General features: G+C 42.1%; 1 protein-coding gene across 2 annotated transcripts in view; it reads left to right on the top strand.

The window, feature by feature from the left end:
• The first annotated feature begins 887 nt into the window (after positions 1-887).
• Positions 888-17,800, top strand: part of LOC124777382 (suppressor of lurcher protein 1-like) — a 726,507-nt gene continuing 709,594 nt past the window's right edge. Inside the window, exon 1 of one of the 2 annotated variants that reach the window (XM_047252770.1) lies at positions 888-948. The gene's annotated coding sequence lies outside the window, so the exon portion shown is untranslated. Of the gene's footprint in view, positions 949-1,035; positions 1,166-17,800 lie in introns of those variants that run through there. The other variant, XM_047252771.1, reaches the window with a different exon arrangement.

Here is a 17,800-nt window from a genome sequence, read left to right as displayed (position 1 = left end):
GAGCAGCGATGGAAATACACCGTTTGTTGCAATATGCTTGAGACAACAGTACATTTTCAGGCGGACAAACTTTCGAAATTACAGTAGTTACAATTTTCAACAACAGATGGCGCGCTGCCGATTCCCGTAAGAGTTCAGGCACCGTGTGTGCATTCGCACGGAAGAAAAAGATGGTCAAGTGGCCGGTGAGCCTTAACTATGTATATACTAAGATGGTATCTGTTCTTTCAGACATGTCTGAAAGAACAGTTACCATCTTAGTATAACTATAGATTTTGCCTTCATAACCTCTAGTCGATGTTTGCTTTGATTGATGTACGGCTTTGCACCTAAGTGCTCATCTCTGCCAAAGTTAAGTAACAATTTACGTATTCATATTCTTCCTATAGTAAAGGTGCTTTAAATTTACACGCAGTTCCGAAGTACTTCACCTTTTCCTGCTCCTACTCGCGTCCTTCACTCTCGGCCTATTTTAGAGAAGCAGTTCACAGAAGCAGATCCACTCGCCGCCTATCCAGGCTGGATACAAAAATTTTAGTCATTATAAATTGACAAATTATGTCATAGACAAACAGAAAGGGGAGCTGAGCGACAGATTTTTCTCGTCAGCTTAAGTTCGAATTGCATTGGGGCAGTTAAAGCGCCATTGCAATAGTATTCGCGATCGTCCATGGTCACTCAGATGAGTAAAATGACAGCAGCCGCATGCGAAAGCATTTTTTCCGTGCCCCAGTCTGGAAGTAGGTAAGCCGCAGAGTGAAGGCGCCGCGGGTTGAGGCTGCTGTGAGGGAAGTAAGGCAGGGACGGCGCGAATGACATGGGCTGCGGCCGGCGCATGCGCCGTGCACGCAGCGGAGCTCCTCGGCGCGCCGAGGCGGCCGGACGGCAGTAGCCGCCGCGTAGCGCACCTGTGAGTGCGCTCTGCCGAGCCTGCGCGCACTACGCGCGGTGAGTACGCGATCGCACGCCGCGCGCGCCGCTCTCCTTCATCCTCTGACACCCCCCGCACAGAATTTATACACCGTACTCCACACATTCGAAACCGTGTACAGAAGCTGAGGTTTGCTGTCTTCTCTACGTTCTCTGTCACCGACAATGAAGCTTGTTTACTTTTGCATTTCTTCTCTCTACTACCTCATGAAGACTATACTTAGCATAGAAAAAGGTAATCACAATGACCGGTGGTGTATAATAATTTTTCGTTATTTGTATGAGGCCTATGTGCTCGTTCACGCAAAATAACTCTCAAGAAACATACAAATTTTTCTTATTTTAAATTCTGTCTGTGGTACCATTTGTGGATAAAACAGTATACTTATAAAAATCATTCATTACACCGTACGACACTCGAGTTCGTCCACCAGCTCGCCGATGCTTTCGCGCCTATTAACAATAACAGTATCATCGCGTTTGCCATAAGGTGTATTAACAAATGAGATGGAAGAAGTATACTTTATGCCCACCACAAAGAAAACCGTTAACCTTTCTTAACTTTTATTAACAACATACTTTCTAAACGATGTATAAGTAGGATTCAAAACCTGACAATACCCTTTAGCATAATCTTAGCAATACCAACTCATTTTCCGTACAGTATACACGGAGGGTACGAGTACTTTACGACAAAAGCAAAAGGAAATTTAAAAAATACAAATTTCTTTAATCGTCATTGACTTTGTTTTACAGCATACTTGCTAAAGACCTGCAAGGGTGCAATAATGGTCCTGAGCCTCAAAATATGAATATGACATTTGTTGTGAAATGTTACTTTCACTGAAAAGTTGGAAACATTTACGGAATCTGGCGTAAGAGATCAATAAAACAATAAATATTTTTCCAACATTTTAAAACACAGTCTGCAGTACTAGATTAGAATATTTTCAAAAGCATAAAGAAATCAACCTTGCTATTGCGACGCTAAACGAACTTAAGGCGAAACGCGCTGCTCTTCTTTGGATCTGCTCAATTTTACCTTTCAGTCGTATTTCGCAGTGGTCCAAGACTGACAAAGGCATACTCAGGTGCTGTTCGGACGAAGGTTTTGTAAGCTAAGCCATTCTTCGGTGGACTGCACTTCCTGTGGATTCTTCCAATGAATCTGAGTCTGTCATCTGCCTTTTCACAATTACTTTTACGTGGTCGTTCAACTTGAAATCTCTCCTTGTGCGTACTCCCACATATTTAGTGGCTGTGACTGATTCCAGTGACTTGTCTTTCTCTCCGTTTGCAATGGCATTTCGGCTATAGTGAGACGTGTTATTTATACATTATCAGTCGACGAAAGGCAAAACTGAAAATCTGTGAAAGGATATTTACTAGAGTTTAGAAATAAGAAAAAATGCAAGTTCCTTAACTTTTTTACCTAGTAATGTACAAATTATGCTTCTTTAATGTTCATTACAGATATAATGATTGCAGTAACGCAAACGCCGTTAAGCGATCGAGATCGTTCGGTCCGCAGAAACCAAAAATTAAGAAAAATCCAGGAAATTTTTTTTGTTTATTAATATGTACTAAACTACGGTTGCAGCACTAGGAATGTGCGTCTAGTGAAACTGAAGTGAAATGATAAACGTTGTCTTGATAAAATGGAGATAACTCTTTAAACATTTTGTTAACTCGTCTTTTTATTCGCTCTTCCGCAGTTCTTCATTTAAAATTGTACACTTTTTTACGATTGCATTAAACGAGCTGCTAGTCTCGCGTGTAACCAAAGAAGGATTGATTAACATATATATTTTTTAACATTGTTCCTCTTTTGATGACAAATGGAGCTGAGGCTGTAGCAGTGATAAAGATACCGTAAGAAAATACGTCATGAAAATATCTAAACATTTCTGTAAATCAAGGAAGGAAACAGCGACGCCCTGTACCAGGGGCGAATGAGACAGCGTTCATTCAGTGAAAACTGCATAAAAACTTTTTTGTGCATTACACAGACATACAGGAGTAGGCTTCTGCGGCCGTTGTCACTTTTAATAAAACTCTTGAGGCTATGTGACCGCACTGACAGTATGTAAAATTCCCCGACATTTCGGCCGCTGTTGCAAAGTCAGCAAAACACCCTGAGGAAAGCCAATTGTAACAGCCGCCGAAACATCGGACAGTTTTGCTTATTGACAATGCGGTCACATGCCCTGAAGAGTTTTATTGAAGCTGTACAAATGGATATAAACCATTCCGCGGGTTTCTTGAACAGTAGCCTTCCAGAGAAAGAGAAAATTGTGAGAAGCAGCCTCCAGGCTTTCATACCTAAATCGAAACAATTACTTTGGCTCAACACATCTATTTTGTGTAGAAATTTGTCAGAGTAGCTCACGGTTTTTCGCTCTATTGCGTTACTTATGCAGTGTAGCCAGTCTCTTACTTTCGTCCTTTCTTTTATCTTCTTTAGTTTATGTGTCTACTGTCATGTTCCATGAACAGCTAATTTTTGCTTTCATACCATAAACATACGCATCACACAGCAGTCATTAAAATATTGCAGAGAGCTTCAAGCAACAACGACTCTCTAATGTCCATATTTGATAATACCACAATTTAATCTTTCGATATCCGTCATGGATATGTGTCCATGATAACCGTCGCTGTGGTGACCATATTTATGGACACTCTGAATTTAGCTTCATTTAATAGGAATGAAAACCCGTTTCGATGTTTACCATCATCCACTTGAATAGTTCATCTCACTTAGTTCTCTGTACATCATTTGGTAAGTATTTGGCTTTTGCGATTAATGATGACAGTGAAATCAGCGGTACTTTGGACGAAAGTAATGAACGTAATGCTCAAAACGTTGAGTTGCAACTCACCACTCGCACGGCAACAATACAGACTGAGCTTGTTGCATCAAATCTGGATAAAACCTCTAGCTTTCGTCGAAATTTTCCAACTTCATTCGTGAGGAACAGCTGACAGCTATTACTTGACAAAGAATTTGGTGGGTTTCATCGAAACCTCGAGAGTTTTACCCACATTTGACACGACAAGTAAACCAAAGATGTTTTACACGCAGAAGTCGCAGCGATAAACCCTATATCAAGAATCCAAAGGCTCTTACAAAAGATTGTAGCTGTGTAAGAAACTTCGGGCGTCATGATAAAATGAAACTAAGCATCTTAAACACGTAGCGATATATGACTGGTTTCTAAGTACAGACTTAGTAACCATTCATGTACATCTAAGCGTAAAATGAACTGACTAGATCATACCGATAGTCTTCTGTACGTTACTGGTTGTCTTTCATTAGCTATGAATGAGCAACATAATTACAAGTTATAAAATAAAATAATTTCAGTTTGAATCTCTTTTCTGCTAAAAGTTGGCAGTCTTATACTACCACACTCAACGCAAATTTCTTTTAAAAGTATAGCGACGTTATTCTAACTTGGAACAAAAGAAGAAAAGCCTTCCAAACATGAAGTGTGGTAAGTTTGTTACGGAGTACTTTTGTTTCTTAGACTCTGTTTAGAAAGGTCTTAGTATGGCTCCAGCACTCCTTAAAAACACAAAGAGACGCCAATAGCCCCATCGAAGTGTTAGCCTGAAAATTTTCGTACAAAGGTTATTGAAATAATTATTTCGTGACTCGTAGCAATGATCTGTATTTGTTTCCAGGTAATACAAAGTCTCGTGTTCTAAAATATCCACAAGAGATACTTTTAATTAACTGTCCTGTTTATACTTTGGCAGATGAGTTAAAGTACAGCGAAATATGCGATGAATGAGATAATACTTGTGTGGTAAGTGATTTAAAAAAAATGGCTCTAGGCACTATGGGACTTAACATCTGAGGTCATCAGTCCCCTAAACTTAGAGCTAATTGAACCTAACTAACCTAAGGACATCACACAAATCTATGCCCTGGGCAGGATTGAAACCTGCGACCGTAGCAGCAGCGCAGTTCCGGACTGAAGCGCCTACAGCCGGGTGGGCACAACGGCCGGCTAAGCGACTTACAGAATGAGTAGTTCTATGCGCTGCATTCGTTCATGAGGCGTTCATTTACTGCCTCGCTTGTCTTTGCCGACTCGAAAACAGTAAGCTCTACGTGTCTTGTAGTTAATCTGCACTATTTTAATCTGTACTTCTACAACAAAAGAGAATAATGAACTTTCTTTTACGAAGAATATGATGAAGTTGACTATTTCATTGATTACGTTCCAGAAGCTAGCCTGAACTATTATCAACTAGGATAGTGATTGTGCTGTTAACAGTGGCTATACGACTAACAGGTTTTTTTTTTTCTCTAAAGGCATGTTGGTTCAATTCAGGATTCCAACACACCATATCATTCCCCACTCTTTTGGCTTAAACCCGTTTTTCAGCATAATCGTCGTTCAATGCGACAGCCTTCCACCATCTTGCTAGAAGGGCATGTATGCCAGCATGGTTCCACTCCACTGGCAGATGTTGGAGCCAACATCTCGCTGCGTCAATAACCTCTCCATCATCCGTGTACTGCTTCCTACAGAGTGTATCCTTCTTTGGGCAAACAGGTGAAGTCGGAGGTTATGAGAACCGGGCTGCAAGGTGGCTGGGGAGGAACATCCAGTGACGTTTTGTGAGCGCCTCTGGGGTGCGTAGACTCGTGTGAGACCTTGCCTTGCCGTGGAGAAGGAGGGGTTCGCTTGCGATTTTCTCGCGATAAACACGCTGAAGTTGTTTCTTCTATTTCCTGGGGGGGGGGGGGGGGGGGTTGGTTGCACTTCGAAACTTATCGTTACACCATGAGGGAGGACATCGAACAGAATAACCCCTTCAGTGTCCCAGAAGACCGTCCTCACGTCTTTATCTGCTGAGGGTGCAGCTTTGAACTTTTTCTTCGGAAGAGAGATGGTGTGGCGCCGCTGCATGGATTAGCGTTTTCCGGTTCAAAGTGATGAACCCATTCTTCACCGCCTTCGACGATGGTGTCACGGTCAGCCCGTAACACGCAACCAACTTTGCACAGATGGTCCGTCGTTGCTCTTTCTGGTCTTCTATTAGGCAGCGAAACACACAGCAGGAACACACCTTCGAAAACCCTAACCAATGGACGAGTGTGTCAGCACTGTCAACGGAGACATCCAGTTGCGCAGTGGGGCGTTGGATTATGATCCGCCGATCACCTCGAATGAGGGTGTCCACGGGTGCCAACGTTGCAGGTGTCACACATGGGTACGCTCAACTTACGACAGATTTGTGCCAACTTGCTCTGATTATGACACACGCCTCGCCCAACGACTCACCGTGCTTTTGTTCACTACCAGGTGTCCGTAGACATTGTGCAGGCACCTACGAATATCTGTTATGTTCTGATTTTCTGCCAAAGGAAAATGAATGACAGCTCCGTTAAAGACACCATTTTGAAGGCTATGTATAACGTCGCTATCCATCGAAACTTTATAAAACTATAGAGGCTGAAGCGAGGATATTCCAATATGTTTCACAACAAATTTCACGTTTTTCAAATCTAAATTGTCACAGAAAACGATTTCGTTGCATTGGTTATTTAATGCCTGTCGTTGTTTGGAGATAATGTTGTAGGGAGGACAATTTTGCAGCAGAAGAAAATCATTATTTGTATATTATTAATTGGATCTGTTCAATTTCCTGTTTCTTCTTTTCACGTTCCTCTCTCATCCATTTTCCCCTTTCCTTTTCTTCAGTCCCTTCTGTGACCCATTTATTTTCTTTCCTACCATTGATACCTTTTATATTGTTTCATATTTTTCACGTCCCATCGTTCGTTCCCACTGGCGACCCAATGGTTATAAGAAACTGGACTCCAGTTCCAGAGAACGACTGTTCAAATACCCGGCTTATGATTTCCGTCTTCACCCCAAATTAACTCAAAAGCAGACATCATGTATCAGAAAATGATTCAGCCAGTTTTCTTCCCTATCTTTTGACTATCCTGGTGAAGCTTCTTCTTCAGGGACTTAGGAGATGCATTTATCTCTTTATTTTCTTACGCTCATTTCCTCTGTATTTATTTCTTTTTTCGTTTCCTCTCACTACTTTCTTCTTGTCACGAACACCTCAAGTAATAGGTTCAGCTGTAGATTTCTAAAGCTTTTCTTTGTTTTCCGCTCTGGTGCCATTTCTTCACGACGTATGTTTTGTCGAAAGTGTGTATATTGAGGCTGACATTCCGTGTGGAGTTTCTAGTACCGCTCTTCTGTGGTTCACGACTATGAAAGGGAAAGGAGACGGTGAAACCCGATGCCGGCAGCTAGTCTACTCGTCTAGAATAGTGCCACAGACGCTGCTGGTTTTGAAACCCATATCCGGTTAACGGATCGCCGTCAACTATGAAACTTGTCCCCACTACGTAAGACCCTGTGGATGGGGTTGGAATTTAACTCCAGGACATTGCCGCAAAGCCGGATGATCCGGTAAATATACCATTCCCGATTTCGCTAGTGACGTCACTAGGACTTGTCAGTGACTTAAACCAGGATCTACGTATTTGAGTTCTCAGGCCTGTTGTGCGACCACAGATCAGAAAACCTTTCAATTGTTTATTATTATATGAAAAAGCCACACGGTGAGTAATTTCATCCATTACAAAAAATGGCTCTGAGCACTATGGGACTTAACTTCTAAGGTCATCAGTCCCCTAGAACTTAGAACTGCTTAAACCTAACTAACCTAAGGACATCACACACATCCATGCCCGAGGCAGGATTCGAACCTGCGACAGTAGCGGTCTTGCGGTTCCAGACTGTAGCGCCTAGAACCGCTTGGCCACTCTGACCGGCTCACCCATTACACATTGTTCTCAACGACAACGACGAAAGTGAAACGGATTTAACCAATAAAATAAAAAATAATGTAGACTCGAAAGCTTAATTTACGTTATTCTCTTTTAATGTTTTATAATATATATGCTGTAAACGGTTGTTGCTTAGTCATATACTGGAACTCTGTAGTCAAATTTAAAGAAATGACGACACGTGACGTTTTCACAGTGTGATAACTGTCACTTATCAGTGAAGTGTCACTACTCATAAACGTGATGAGTGGGATGTACTCCGATACCACAACTGTTTCATAAAAGGATTGATACAGAAACATGATTATAGTCAAGGAAATTTACTCGAAGGCTAATTACCTACTAGAAGATCATTTGTCGAAATAATGAAGCAACTATGAACATAGTAATGAAATTATCATCGTCTTTAACAGCATTCTCATGTTTCAGCAATAATGGAAGTGAAACTATCCTTGTCGGAAGTCATGGGCCAGTGAATAATTTATTTTTCGTAACGCATTTCAGTGCTATTCGATTGAAATGATCCGTTAAATAAGATCAAAGAAAATATACGGTTCGTTTAAAGAAAAAGATGCAAATATTTGTTTCATAACGCAGCTTAATGAACAATTATGAGCCGTACAACAATAACAACACCTTTTTGCGGACCACCAAAAACATAATTTCAATCTTTATCAACCAATCAGGAAAAATTCAACGAGTCGGAATTGGATTTATATAATTTCCAAAATTCATTATTATTAAAGTTTCCTTTACAACACCACTGAGTCTATCGTTTGAATTTGTTGCCATGTTGCCAACAGAATTCCGTTTCAGGATCTTCTACCGACATTTGTTTAATTTCTTACCTGACATTTCGCCAGCACGAGTGGCAAGCATTGTCAAAGATTCAGCCTCCCTAATCAACGAAGGGTGAATCTTTGACAATACTGGGCATTCGTACAGGGAAACGTCACGAACTTGTTAAACAAAACACAGCGGAAGATCCTGAAACTAAATTCTACAGGCAATACATCGAAGTTTGCTTTAGTATAGTTCCAGTGTCGGAAGATTACCATCCACGTTTCACGACGTCTTCCTACGAAGCATTCTTCGTTTTCTCAGCGCATCAGTTCTGTCAGTATATAGGGCACCACTCTCCTAGGAAGCTAAGCAGTTCAGCTTATGTAACTGTGTCTTTTCAGCGCAACATTGAGTCTATAGTCTCTGTCTGTTGAAAGTATTCTAGTATTAACTTCTACTGCTTCATTATTAACAGAATCCCTGTGTGCAGAAGCATGATACCAATTTCTAATTTGATCAGAAATTATTCTATGATATCTGTAAGTCTGCGATTAAGAACTACTAATTTCTCTTGTTTTCGATTTTTTTAAAAATGTTTCTTTGGTTTTCTGCACATCAGCCGGTAATGGTACGACTGCACGGTCTAATGTAATTGTTATGGCGCTCACAAGGAATCTGTACGTCGCGAACCCAGAGAATGAGACTGTCTTCAACGGCGCACACAATCTGTGTCCTCTGAAGTGGTCTGAAAATAGGTGTGACGTCGTTTCTCCTGGGGTCCTACCTTTAGCAACGCAGGAGGGAAGAAGTACAATAGGTACATCAAGTGCTTGATCATCATGTACGCATAGTTAGTTTCTTACGGAGCCCTAGCACAGTATTTTGAAAGGGTACTCCAAGAAATTAATCTCGGAAATCTTGTGGACTTCGTTAAAAAAAGTTTTAGTTTTGTATGTCAATGTACGTAAAAATAGTTCTATTATGAACTGAATGGAGAAAGCTATGTGCGTTGAGGCACTACTCAGAGTGCGTTGGATTGCAATACGCTGCACAACGTATATAAACAATAATACCCCTTCCTCCTTACTGAAACGCTGAATATACACAAATTAAAAAAAGTTTTGCATCACCCCGGTTCTCAGAACTCCTGAATACAGAAGTTGACTGTGGATAGCGTATCACAGACACAGTCCCTTTGACGGTTCACAGATGGCACTAAACCCGCCCAAAGATGTAAACAACCACGTCTATTAAAAGGAGGGGGTCAGAAAGCCTATCAGTCCCAGGTATTCCACCGGGAAGGAGGTACACGGCTTGTGTTGCCTGTAGTTCGACCATGCGTAGACGGTCACTACCGCGGTTCGATCGCGTCCGCATTGTTACTTCGTGTCAGGAAGGGCTATCAACAAGGGAGGTGTCCAGGCGTCTCAGAGTGAACCAAAGCGATGTACTTCGGATATGGAGGAGATGCAGAGAGACAGGAGCTGTCGATGGCCGTCAAGGGCTACTACTGCAGCGGATAACCGCTACCTACGGATAATGGCTCGGGGGAACACTGACAGCAACGCCACCAAGTTGAATAATGATTTTCGTGCAGCTACAGGATGTGTTACGACTCAAACTGTGCGCCATGGGCTACTTCATGCGCAACTTCACTTCCGACGTCCACGGCGAGGTCCATCTTTGCAACCACGACAGCATGCAGCGCAATACAGATGGCCCCAACAACATGCCGACTGGACCGCTCAGAATCGGCATCATGTTCTCTTCACCGATGAATGTCACATATGACTTCAACCGGACAATCGTCGGAGACGTGTTTGGAGGCAATCCGGTCAGGCTGAACTCCTTAGATACACGGTCCAGCGAGTGCAGAATGGTGGAGGTTCCCTGCTGTTTTGGGGTGGCATTATGTAAGGTCGAAGTACGCCGCTGGTGGTCATGGAGTGCTCCGTAACGGCTGTACGATACGTGAATGACATCCTCCGACCGACAGTGCAAATATATCGGCAGCATATTCACGAGGCATTCGTCTTCAGGGACGACAATTCGTGCTCCCATCGTGCACATCTTGTGAATGACTTCCTTCAGGATAACGACATGGTTCGGCTAGAGTCCGCATGTTCTTCAGGCATGAACCATATCGAACATGCTTGGAGTAGATTGTGAAGGGCTGTTTATGGGCGTCGTGACCGAGCAAACACTCCGAGGGATCTACGGCGAATCGCCGTAGAGGAGTGGGGCGATCAGGACCAACAGGGCCTTGATGAACTTGTGGATAGTATGCCACTACGAATACAGGCATGTGTCAGTGCAAGAGGACGCGCTACTGGTTATGAGGGATACTGGTAAGTACAGCAATCTGGACCTCCACATCTGAATATCTCGCTTTATGGTGGTGCAACATGCATTGTGTGGTTTTCATGAGCAATAAAAAGGGCGGAATTGATGTTTATCTTGATCTCTGATCAAATTTTCTGTACATGTTCCAGAACTCTTGGAACCGAGGTGACGCCAAACATTTTTTGATGTGTGTAACTAAGTGAACGCAATACGTGTTATGCACACAGTTGAAAGCTCTGTATCTGTGATCAAAGCTGCATGATACATGAAAATAATGTATAAAAATTTATCGGTTACCAGTTTCAGTATTTCTTCTTACAAGTTAGAACGTTTTTTCTCGGAACAGACTCGTGGACATACAAAACTTTGTAGACAGTGATCTTCCATATCTTCCAGTAGCACGAATCCTGATTCACTTTATGAATCAAACTTAAAACCTGAACTGGTTCCAGAGGGCTCATGCACGCCCCCTGCTCGTTTTTTTTTTTTAACAATTGGAACGATTTTCATACTAGCCGACCCGGATTTTCATATAACCATAAACAGCTGAGCGTTTCTCTTGTGTCACGACGTCCGGTAGGCTTGATGTCCCGCGTGAGTCGTTTCTGAATGCGTGTTAAAGACTGATACTTGACTTTCATATGACATCACTCAGTCGACTTGCGTTTAAATTTCTGTATTTATTTCTTCATGCAACTTTCATTTGTCCTCATGAGATTGGGCGGAATTTATTACAATTCTTTCCACCCAATGAAAATTGGTGAATTAAGGATGTAAGGAGAGATGAGACTAGCGCACATAAGGTGGATAATATTAGGACTGCTGTGCTTCAGTCTCTATTTTCGGACGTGCATAACCGATAAGAGATGATACCGATCCACCATAATACACAAACAGGTCAGAACACTCTTGCAGAACCAACTGAAAAGGCATGCCAAATTTAGAAGGACGCAAAATCTCCAAGAATTACGAAGTTCTGTAGAAGCTGTAAGTTTAAAAATATCTTCAGATCTTCAGTGCGAGATGTTTTAACAGTTTCTACAACGAAACTCTGGGTCGAAATCTGGCACAAAACGCCAAGAGAGTCTGGTCTTATTTAAATACACCAGCAGCAAGACGTAGACAATGCCTTCACTGCGTGACAATAATGGTAATGTTATTGATCACAGTGCCACTATAGCAGAGTTACTAAAAACGGATTGCCTAAAGACGAAGAAATGTTCCGTAATTCGAATCGAGGACAACAGCGACCAAGAGCAACTTAAAAGCAGACGTTGTCAGAATATGAAACAGCTTAAATCACTTAATAAAGACTAGATGTCTCGTGCAGATTGTATATCAGATAGGTTCTTTTCAGAATATGCTGCTACAATAGCTCCATAATTAGCAATCACACACAACCACCAGCTCGTCGAATGAATCGTATCTAAGTCCTGGATAGTTGTTCATGTCACATCAGTACCGAATAATGGAAATATAATCCACTGAATCACAGACTCATATCACTAACTTCGATTTGAAGCAGGATTTTTGAACATATACCTCGAAGAAATTATTTACAAATAAGCGAAACGGATTCAGAAGATTTCATTCTTGTGAAACACAACTAGGTATTTTTGCTCACGTTGTAATGGGTGCTGTCGACAAGGGATATCAAACTGATTACACACTTTTAAATTTCCGGAGGACTTTTGAATACTGTTACTCACAAGTGACTTATAATCAAATATCATGCTTAGAAAGCACCATCTCAGTTGTGCGACTGGATCTGTGATTTCCTGTCAAAGAGATCACAGTTCACAGCAATTGACGGCAAGTCATCGAGTAAAACAGGAGTAATTTTTGGCGTTCCCCAGGGAAGTGTTGCAGGCACTCTGTTGACCCTAAGCTGCAGAAACGACTGAGGAGACAATTGGGACAGCATTTTGAGGTTATAGCAGATGATGCTCTCATATACCGTTTATTAAAATCATCGAAAGATCAAAACCAATTGCAAAATGATTTAGACAAGATATCTGTACGGCGCGAAAAGTGGCAATTGACTTAGTATTCAAACATGTGAACTCATCCACATGAGTACTAAAAGCAATCCGCTAAATTTCGGTTACGCGATACATCCTATAATTCAAAAAGCTGGGAATTCAGCAAAAGACTTAAGGATTACAATTACGAATGATGAAGAACTGAGAAGTTCAAGGATACAATGTTGTGAAGGAATCAAAGCAAATACTGCTATTTATTGTCAGATCAAACAGAAAATGCAACATAGGTACTAAAGAGACTTCTACAACATGCTTGTCCATCTCCTGTGCGGTATTGCTGCGCATCAGATAGGATTGACGGAGGATAGCTCGAGTTATATGTTCACGAAATATGGGAGTGAGTGTCTTGGAAATGATACGCGGCCTCGGGTGGCTGTCGTTAAAGCGACGATGGCAGCATCTTGACATGAAATTTCAGTCACCAACTTTTCCCTCAGAATGCGAAAATGTTTTGGTGGAGCCCACTTACGTATGGAGAAATGACCATCGTAATAAAATAAAAGAAACAGAGCTGTCAATGAAAATTTGTTCGTTTCTCCTATGCAATGTTAGAGGGTGGAACGACGGAGAAATAACTTGAAGATGACTCGATGAACAACTTCCTTGTGAATTGCACACTATAACAGGCAATTCTTTGTCCAAACTGTTGCTTTCATGGTACTACAAAATCAACTCACTGCGAATAATGTAATTGGGCATAAAATGAAAAAATGGAGGTAAATCGGAACATTCATTCCTAGGATGATTTCTTACCAAAATTTGGAGCAATACATGCAAGCACATCTCTTAGGGATTTACAGGCTGGTTGCTGTGTTATTTCTGATAACGAGAGTGTGCTTCGAAAAGTCCTAGACCACTGATGTCTAGGAATGACAAATTAGGATCTATCGACGATATTGCTTTTATTTCTTGATGACATGACGTGACTATTTCTGTTTCCGATTTTTAGATCGGGGGGTATTCTAAGTGACAGTTTCTCGGCCACCATCGACCGGACGTTTTCAGTTGGTGAGAGATCTGGAGAATGTCAAGAGCACTCCTTCCACCATGCAAATGGTTCAAATGGCTCTGAGCACTATGGGACTCAACGGCTGAGGTTATTAGTCCCCTAGAACTTAGAACTAGTTAAACCTAACTAACCTAAGGACATCACAAACATCCATGCCCCAGGCAGGATTCGAACCTGCGACCGTAGCGGTCTTGCGGTTCCAGACTGCAGCGCCTTTAACCGCACGGCCACTTCGGCCGGCCTTCCACCATGCAGTCCCACAGGATTATGCCAAAAGTTTGCCTGAAAAGCCACGTTCTCGGTTGACATGTGGGTTATGTTCCTACTAATTATGGCTGTTGTGGACGTTGAAAATCCCTTCACGAATGGAGATAGATGCGTCAGTCCCTATCACGCTATTTATAAAGTGTCCGATACCTTCCATCTTCCAGTTGGTGTAAATGCGATTCACGAAATCGTAATCATCGAACACCGTCTTCTGACCGTTGGTGTTGTGTTCTATCTAATGATGTGGAAGCAGTTCTTCATCGTGTAACACTACAACAACCTGTCTTCGAGATTTTTATAACTACCCTGCAATACCAGGTGTTGAATGGTTTCAAGAATCACATATTCTTTTGTCGAGTACGTTTAGTTCTAGGACAACTTCAGTCCATTACATATTGGTTGCAGAAGAAGTTGCTCCAGATGACGGTAAACATACTTATCACGATGGTACCTTGAGAATACCGTGCAGCATACGCATGAGGAGAAGCAGCATCTTGGTTATCGGATAAGCCCAGCACAAAAAGCATATGGACATAGTCATCGTTTGTGCACACCATCGGGAAGCCGCCTTGCATGTCCTTGACAGGACAAAATATGATCGTGCAATTGTCCATTGCGTTGTAGGTAGAGACATGCATGCAATTTAATGGATCCCGCTATCATGTGACAGTCTATTGTCAAATGACAAAATCAGTTCTTGGTTGTATACGGCGAGAGCAAGGGAAAGGACGTCTAAACAAAATAAAGAAAAAACTACCACGAATTCGAACTCTAGCACCATGTACGCCCAGAGTGTAATTCCCAGTTTATTCTGAATTATATTACTTACATTAACTCAATGACGACAAGAAACAGATCGAGAGCCTGCCTTATACGGTTGTTGTGAAATGCTAATCATTCCGTATCCAAGACTGAAATACATTTTATATCAATTTGACGTTTTCTCTGTCACGCCTTGATAGTGTTCATAGTCAACAATGTACATGAAACAGCAGCATTGACATACTAACATACGAGGAACAGTATTTACTTCCTCGGTAAACCATGCCAGCTTCATTGGTTTTTCCTGAACAACGGTATCTACCCTGCCGTTCTTTCGTCGTTGCTTCACTGTATGTGATTCCTCTCTTTCTTCCGCCCTCCCCATCCCCATAGAATCACCTTCGATCTCACTCACACACTCTCTCTGCTCCCTTCGTGCTGTTTTATTTGCCTCACACTGGTTATAATTCACGAATCACCGCTCGCTGGCGTTCGGTTCACCCTTACACCAATATATATACTGCACACGTAAATGTGCTGCCCGCTGAAACGGCGTCATATAATCTCCGCTCGCGCCGTAGGGGCCGTTTTGTGAAATGTGAGTTTCCGTCCGCCCCGAGCTGTGTGTTATTATTGTTAGCTGAATTACAGAACGGCGGGTAATAAAAGCGGCAAAAATGGCCTCGGTATTCTTAATTATGGCCGCCGTTGGAGCACAGCGGTGGGGATGTCTTGGGATGAGAAATGAACAAACTCTTTTTCTCCGTTCTCAGTACTACAGCTATAGCAGCAAAGATAACGTAGCTTCGCTTTGCCTACAGTGAAATATTTTTGGCACATTCACTGCGCAGCTTTTGATCTTTTTGAAGACCGAATTCTTGTGTACCTCATTATGCGTTTATCTCCATACAAAATTATTGTTAGGTTTCCGTTCCTCGTTCGGTAAAAATGGATCCTCTATAGGATCATTTTATTGTCTGTTCGTCTGTCTGTCTGTCTGTCTCCTTGCCTCTCAGACTGTTATGACCCCTTTCTTCAGGAACGGGTAAAGGTAAGAAGTTGAAATGTATACCACATTCAGGGTCTACGGACCCTTCGCTGTGTCAAAAATTCAAGCTTCAATCGAAATATACGGCCTTATATGTCACATATGTTGTCACTCGTAAACTCACTCATCGGACCCTACAGATAAAATGAACTTTCTGTTACATGTCGAGCAGGATGGTCTAATGGTAAAGCACGTCCGACGAAAACGAGAGCTCACGTACTCGAATTAGGGTAACAATTTGCAGCAACTCGCATACGTCCTCGGGTTTGCGGCCATTTTGTTTGTTACGCAGAGAGGGCAGACTTCTTTTATTTTTCATTAAGGTGCGATGTGTTATTAGTGTTTTGCCGGCCGTTGGGGCATAGCGCTTCTAGGCGCTTCAGTCCGGAACCACGCTGCTGCTACGGTCACAGGTTCGAATCCTGCCTCGGGCATGGATGTGTATGATGTCCTTAGGTTAGTTAGGTTTAAGTAGTTCTAAGTGTCCATTGTGCATTCCGACGGACTTGGCAATTCCAGCAGGACAATGCGACACCCCATACATCCAAAATTGCCGCAGCGTGGCTCCATGAACACTCTTCTGAGTTTAAACACTTGATAACCTCAGATGTTAAGACCCATAGTGCTCAGAGCCATTTGAACCATTTTATTAGTGTTTTCATACCACCAGGAACGAATTGAGAAAAGTAACATTGGTGTGCTTCCGTCTTTACCTGAAAATAAAATCTCATTTGGAAAACAGATTTTTCAGCCTTCGTTCTAACCTAACTTCCACCTCTCAACGATGTGAAACGTTATTAGAAACGACCTATGGTTCCATGCTGAACTGTATGTCTCTATTCCCCGGATGGATAGTAGGATTCGTTAGGGAGACGCAAGTCGTCGAAGTAGCATCCAATAGTCAAACCTGCTCAAGGTCATAGAGTCACATGGAATTATTATATTCACCAGTATGCATTATTAAGTTTGTACGGAAAGTCCTCAAATCGCGGGGCCTACTGGCATATGTTCGGTTTTTGTATGATTTTGAAATTCGTTGTAATGTAATCGAGTACCGTATCCGGTACATACGTATACACATTATTTCATCTCAGCAGCTGTTTAGGGTGTAAAATGCATGCTTCCACTTGTATGCCTTCAAAGCAAATACCACGTGGGTTATATCTTTCGCGCTGTTGTGGCATTAAAATTGGTCAGAAAACTTAATCATTTCGTAGTGTTAGTTTACGTCGATGGCATGTAAGCTAAAGGCAGAAGTTTCAGGCACATGGTATAAACATGTAGTTTCCAATCCTCAGCTGGTTGCTTATCACATTTTTCATATCTGACAATGATTTTTTAATGTAGAAAATGCTGAGTTCCATCGTGGTTCATATTCTACGCTAAAATGTATGCTCCTCCTATGGCTACTAGGTAAGCTGATATGTCGGAGGAAAACAGGGGCATATTACGCCCAATAGTATGACGCCTTATAGAGAAATTTGGTCGTAAAACCAAGCTACCGCTCGAGGAGAATTAATCTACACAAAAAATTCGCAAAATACTTAGCATTCTTAGTGTAATGTACTGTCCATAAATGAAATGGTTCAAGTGGCTCTGAGCACTACAGGACTTAACTTCTGAGGTTATCAGTCCCCTATAACTTAGAACTACTTAAACCTAACTAACCTAAGGACATCACACACATCCATGCCCGAGGCAGGATTCGAACCTGCGACCGTAGCGGTCGCGCGGTTCCAGACGTAGCGCCTAGAACCGCTCGGCTATCCCCGACCGGCCCATAAATG

Source organism: Schistocerca piceifrons, chromosome 2 (genome assembly GCF_021461385.2).
Source record: "Schistocerca piceifrons isolate TAMUIC-IGC-003096 chromosome 2, iqSchPice1.1, whole genome shotgun sequence".
Taxonomy (NCBI): domain Eukaryota; kingdom Metazoa; phylum Arthropoda; class Insecta; order Orthoptera; family Acrididae; genus Schistocerca; species Schistocerca piceifrons.
This window is presented reverse-complemented; position numbering and strand designations above follow the sequence as displayed.